Source organism: Solanum stenotomum, chromosome 12 (genome assembly GCF_019186545.1).
Source record: "Solanum stenotomum isolate F172 chromosome 12, ASM1918654v1, whole genome shotgun sequence".
NCBI classification, from domain to species: Eukaryota; Viridiplantae; Streptophyta; class Magnoliopsida; order Solanales; family Solanaceae; genus Solanum; species Solanum stenotomum.
In genome coordinates, this window is record NC_064293.1 from 10495615 (window position 1) to 10502685 (window position 7071).

The 7071-nt window shown below is 35.5% G+C and overlaps 1 pseudogene; it reads left to right on the plus strand.

Annotated features, from left to right (window-relative positions):
• LOC125847081 (uncharacterized) overlaps positions 1-5812 on the plus strand; it is a 10793-nt pseudogene extending 4981 nt beyond the window's left edge.
• Positions 5813-7071: the final 1259 nt, after the last annotated feature.

Sequence of the window (7071 nt, forward strand, 5' to 3'; positions counted from 1 at the left end):
TCAAGTGTGTCTTAAGATTATATTAGGTAGAGGTCCTATGGTAATGAAATGACATATGTTCTTTTAAAGTTAAGCATGGGTTGTATATGGACATATGTTGAGTATATGTATGGTTGGCTATGGTCTTATATTTTAATGTTGACTTGTATTATGTCTCTTATACTTGTAAAGGAAAGGTTTTATCAAATGATATGAAAGCATTTACTTCCTTGCAAATGTCCTTTTTTGGCATGTTTTTGCATGGTCTCCATACTTAGTACTTAATTGTGCTAACCCATTTCTTTCCCTTTTTGGACTAAAGTGTAGGGATTTGGAGATGATGACATGTCATGGCTATTTGATAGGTTTCTGAGTGTTGAAGATGAAGACTTGGTGAGTCCTCATATATTCGCGGACAATACCCCATATGTTCTTTTATGTCTTTTTAGTATTGTTTAAGTTGTGTATGGGATTGGTCCCGAATTTTGTACTCTAAAATATTAGATGGTTTTGAGACATCATGTATAAAGTCTTCCGCTTGCCATTGTTTCTTTTTTTGAAATGTTTTCTTGGTAAAGAAAGTTTTTAATTCTTTATAGTTTTAGTGTCTATGCGATGAAGGAATGCTAAGAGGCTTGTATTAGACCTCTTCGAGGTCGAGTACGCCGGTTACGACTAGGGGGTGCTCCCGGGTCGTGACAACTTGAAACATTAATAATGTATTTGATACTATATTTTATTTTTTAATCAGAACATTAATATTCTACCATTACCAGATGCTTAAATTTATTTTACCTTATAAACAAATCTATAATACAGAAGGATGATACACCCATTAAGGAACATGCAATGGAAGAGTCCACTGAGGTTCTACCCATAACACACTATAGAGTTCTTCCGAAAAATGAGATTTTTCATGATAAGGAACTGGTTAGTGAAGAGTTTTTGAATTATTATACATCAATTATTCTTGATGTATAATCATAATAGTATCTGATATTCTCTTTATTAGGAGGATGCAAGAGTTCGAGCCACCGAATCAAACACAAAAGTATTGTCACGCCCCGAGAGCACCCCCTAGGCGTAACACGGCGTACTTGACCCCAAAGGGGTCTTATACGAGCCCTTAGCATATTCGTCATTGCATATAGACATTGAATAATGCAGAAATTTAAAAACGTTTCAATATCAATATCAAAGTGTCTCATAATAGAAAATAGAAAGTAGAATAGCTAGACATCATCACCTCAATGAAACCATCTAAGTACAGATAAGAATTTCAAATAGGGACCATAGCCCTTTACAATAGAATTGTCTCAAAATGACAAGTACATAAGAAGTCTAATAGTGTATTACAATATAAGGAACAAAAGCATCATAATGTGTGTCCTCGGAACTTGAGGGCATACCAAAAAGTCTTGGAGAAAGTCTAAGTCCAAGCTTGAATCTCTTAGTAGCACAATCACTTCCCGAAACCTACACTTAGTAGAAAAAGGAAGAAATATGGGTTAGCATAATCAATTGTGTACTAAGTATGGAAGCCATGCAACTAAAAACATTTAAAACATGCATAAAAGAGACCTTTAGTTGAAAACATGCTATTTCAAGTTAAAAGCCATAATGCATATTCAAGGAACATTTAGACAATCCACATTACAAGATAAAGAGACATTCATGATCATCACAAGAAGCCATAACCCATACCTTACATATTTGAGTTCCATTTATATCATACCATCATAAGAAACCACCCATGACCCCTTTTCAAGTTCACTTGTGGAATGTACATATGAAGTCCCATACCCCCATATATACTAAGTAAAGCCATCAAGAAACCACAAGTGTAGTAGCATACATAGTCAACATCATAATAGGTGAAACTAGCCTTACCATCATTCATAAATTGCCATCCATAAAGGACTCACACAAGAACTTCTCAAAGAACCCACTTGTGCAATGCATAGGTAAAGTCACATACCTTCACCAATACTAAGTAGTATCCCTCAAGTAGTCCTAATCAGAGTTCGTAAGTCATTTACATAAGTCATATTCATACATTAGATCATCTTCTTAAAACATAGGGATATTAGCAATAACCGACATAGACCATGTGAGCTTCATGGAATCTGGTGTTTTACTCCCACACCGAAAAAGAGAGTGTTCTACTTGCCAAGGTAGAACTAACATAATAGCATCTAGGTGGATCCACTAGCTAATACCTATGTGGGCAAACATAGTTAAGGAACAAGGAGATTGGTACTAGAAATCCGAACTTGCTAAACGAAGAAGGTTTCCGTCTCATGAGACAACATATATATTGGGAACCCGGACTTGCTAAATGTAAAAGCTTCCATCTCATTTTCATGTCAACTCGGTGCTAAGCACAATTCCCTTTTAAAGTAGTATTAAGCCTTTACTTACACATTAATTCAATAAGGAGAGTATTAGGGATTCAACCCATCATTCATCATATAACTCATAAGTTCTAAGATGAGAATAACCTTTCATCATAGAACCATCGACGTATAATAATGTTCATTCATAGCATAGTCGTATAGTGTTCATGAGGTTTACCTTCTATTCATCATAACAACACAACTATAATCATAGCTTAACATTCATGTTCATATTGTAGCATACTTGTCAACACTTGGGGTTGTAGGGAAGAGGAAACATAAATCAATCACTACAATTCATAGTCAAGTAGCACCTCCACCATAAGTGGATCAACAATTCAATATATGAACATTCATCAATTTGATAACCTTCATTCATAGCCTTCATGGATCACATCAAGATCCAACCCTAATTCATTGATAATCATTCATCATATAGAGAAACATCATAGTACAATAATGAATTCCACAATTACATAATAGGTTCTCATCTTTCATTCACCATTAAAGTCATACTACAGTTTAAAGTGAGAAAGAATGGGAATTCATGGGTCTTGTGGGGATTTGTTAAAAAATCATCAACATGACATTAATTCATCAACAAATCATCATATACAACCATAATTAATCAATATAATTCAATGAAAACACATTTGGAAAGTGACCCACGAAATTGAGAGAAAACCTATAATTTGGGGAACTTTGAAATCCAATTTTGAGAGGGCCTCTTGGGGAAAAGATCCCAAGAGTGAAGAGCAATCATACCTTAGTTGAGTCCTTGAGAATCAATAGAGAAACTCCAAGAAATTTTAGAAAGAACCTTGAAACCCTAGCTGTAATGTATTCTTCTTCTTCTTCTAGAGTTTTTAGAAAGAGAGTTTAGAGAGAAGTGGGAGAGTTTTGATTTCAATTGGGTGTTTGTGTATATAACCAAAACTTATGAATTTAGACTTAAAAACCAACATATAATTAACCTCTTAAATACCCAAAACACCCCTACTTAAGTTGGATTTAAAAGGAAATGTCCAAAAACTTCCCACTTAAATGGTTTTTGTCAGGAACCACGGCCACTCTTGATGGGTTGTGAAGATGCACCGCGAGCCGTGGTGTTGCCTGTGGTGTTTGAGGCAGTAGCTCCCCTTTTGTGCACAAGCCAACACTTTTCCAAGGCAAGACCACGGAGCCTTCCACGATCCGTGGTGAAGACCATTGTATGTGGTGATGGCCTTGGTCATGACTTGGCCTTGTGGGGACAAGGCCTTCAAGCCTTGGTGCTAAGTTACCTTCACGAGCCTCCCCTCTCCCTCGTCAAGTGCACCACGGCCCATAGTGGTGCCCGTGGTGCTTTGTGCAGTAGCTACCCTAAACAACCCCCAACTCCCTAAAAGTTAAGAGACCTCCACACCTACGTCACTAGTTGTGAAGTGGACCACGACTCGTGGTCCCTCTCGTGAAGGGTGAGGCAGTGTCGAGGATACTTGGAGGTCCCTCTCCCTTGGCCAAGGAAACTCCATGGAGCCTCCCACTTTCTCGTGGTCATGACCACGAGCCATGGTGATGGTCGTGGCATTTGAGGCAGTAGCTCAAAGTTTGGGGCAGCCTTTGCCTTTGGCCTTGGCTTGCCCTTTTTGTTTGGCACTCCTCCCTTAGGCCTTGACTCAAAAACCCTATAGGACACCTAGATGGTCTACTAACTTAGGGGAATTCATTTTTTACCTTTTTGACATGACGTTTAGACTCTAGTTCAACCTACGAATTTTCCGGTTGTTACAAGTATTGAGTGGTAATGAAGATGTTGCTGATACAATTCAACAAGACTTTGAAAAATATGCTTCAAATCCAGTAATTGTTGATACATCGGTATGGTTCTAATTTGTTTGCTGAAAAATGTCAACAGGTGCTTATGTAAATTGTATTTTTTGTTATATTTCCTTGACATCATGTATGATTCTACCACATCGGCCTCCATTTCATCCGGAACTGAAGCAGTCATAGATGCACTTGTATATGGACTTCCAAACCAGCCAATTAATGTCAAACCACTAAGTGTAATCATTCTCCAGATAACCGATAGTAATGATTTTTTATCTGACAGCCAGCTACCTACCCAACTGCCAGTCAAGGAACCTGCACACAATCTTGATACAAAGACTCCAGCTTTACTTAACAGAATGCCTTCAAAGATTATGCAATTTCCTTATTTGACTTCTTTTGGATCAAGTGATAAGGGCAAGGAGAAAATAGACGATGACATCCTCCCATACACTCCATTTGATTATTGTCACATCACATATCAACTCTCGTCACTTTTAATGCAAGAGTTCTTCGAGTGGATACAAAAGGAACTCCTCAAATCACATGTGAATAAGTAAGTCTTTTTTATTAATGTATCTTTATACTATTATTTTGTATTAAATCATTTTCATTTTGACTATAATTATTCGCATAGGAAACCATCAGAGGATAAATATAGAGGCAAATCTGCTATATTTGGTTTTAACCATATGAATTTTGTTGTCGCATTTCCTGTGGACAAGAATTGACTTTATACTATGTCACAACCAATGAAATGTTGGACTGATCAAGTACAATATGCATTCCATTTTTGTATATGATACACAATCAACATGTGTCATTTAAAATAGATATCAGATTATCAGTTGTGTTTAATATTTCTTCCATGTATCATATACTTTGTATCATATTGTGTTGATTTATATATTATGTTTCTTTTTTCTTTATTTTGCAGCACATAGATGTAATTTCTTACTATCTACGCAAGAAGTCAAAACGAAGAAGCATGGATCAATACATATACACTACGGTCAACTGTTTGTTCAAGTCATACATCAACATTGTATACAATAGGTATTATTGCAGTCCTGCAGATGATACTCGTAGTACACATGATCATATTTCTCGTGGTGTTACTACATCTATTTATGAAAGGTCTATCAAAGACATCATCAATGGATTTTCGATCCCTACTACTTTACCATGGCATCTAGTAGATGCGGTTTATATTCCAATTAACTGTGACAGAGATTTTCATTGGGTGTTGGTTGTGGTTGTTTTAAAGAAAAGGTTAATACGAGTGTATGACTCATCTATGGGATCAAGGAAAAAAGTTCATTCCTGTGAGATAAAGTAGTTGTCTATAATCCTTCCAAACTACCTTCATGATAGTGGGTTCTTTGATAAAACGGAGAGAACTGATTGGGCAGCGCTGGATGCGTACAAAGACAAGGAAACTGGTGAACTGTTGGGTCCACAACATTCGTTTGAGGTTTAATTTGCTTAAGACATTATGCAACAACAAAGCGATAGCCTGTTAGTATTGTAAAAGAATTTCTCTACTTACACATATAATTTTTTTTTAATGTATCTTATTCTTGTTTTGCAGTGACTGCAGAATGTATGTAGCTGCCGAAGAATGACTACACTTCACCAGCAGAAGATGGATTGATTAATGTAGAATAGTTATGTTTTATTGTTTTGAAGATACATTAATTAGAATTTTAGAATATTCCTTCCCGTTTTAACATAATATTTATAGGTAATTTATAATTATAAATTTCAAGACTATTTTTGTCCAAAATTTTGTATTTCACTTTTAATTTTGTTTTCAATATATATAGTAACTTGTTACAAATTGTATCTTATAAGTATGGTACGCACCAATAATGCTGATACAATATCACCAGCAGATACAATTATCCTAAAAATTATTATGTATAAGATACAAAATTGATTCTCAAATAACAAATTTTTATGTAGCCCAACAATTGCTACTTTATATTTTACACTTAGTACAAAACAATTAATATTCAATTTATTTAGTATCTTTTAACAGATTGTCTATTGTAACCTTGATATAAATCACAACTACTGTTACTATATTATTATCAGATACAGAATATCCAGAAAATTATTATATATATGATACACAATTGATTATCAAAATAATAAATTTGTATGTAGTCCAACACCTGATACTATATATTTTACACTTGATACAAAACAGTTAATTTTCAATATATTTAGTATCTTTTAACAGGTTGTTTCATATAACATTGATGTAAATTGTCACGCCCCGAGCTACCCCCGAGACGCGGACACGGGACCTAGGACCACAAGTGATCCCAAGCTAACCCTGCTGGCATGATCATGAGCATACTAAAGATAATAAACTAATGCGGAATCTAATTCATAAATAAATCTGAAAAGATGGGGAATACCCATATACTATAACTGAATATCAAATCTGAGAGTTTAATACAAAACAAATATCAAACTCAAAATACTAAGATGAATCTAACTATGTCTGAAAATAGCCTCTAACTGACTAGAAATGCTGGGACTTGCCCCAGCTAAGTCTAGAAAATTTGAAACTAAAGACTAAAAATACTGAAAAGAAACTCATGACTATTGTCCTCGGAGAATGAGGACTCACCACTGATCTTGCTGAACTGGAGATCGGGAACCGATCTAAGCGTGATCTGGATGCTGAGAACCTGCACCTACATCACGAGAAGATGTAGCGCATGTATGCGTCAGTACTTGAAGGGTACTGAGCATGCAAGATAGAGTAAAGCTGAAATAACATATAAATGAACAAAGCAATAAAGCAATAAAGCAATGAAATCATCTGAACATGATATAGATACTGAAATACTGAATACTCAGCTAACTGATG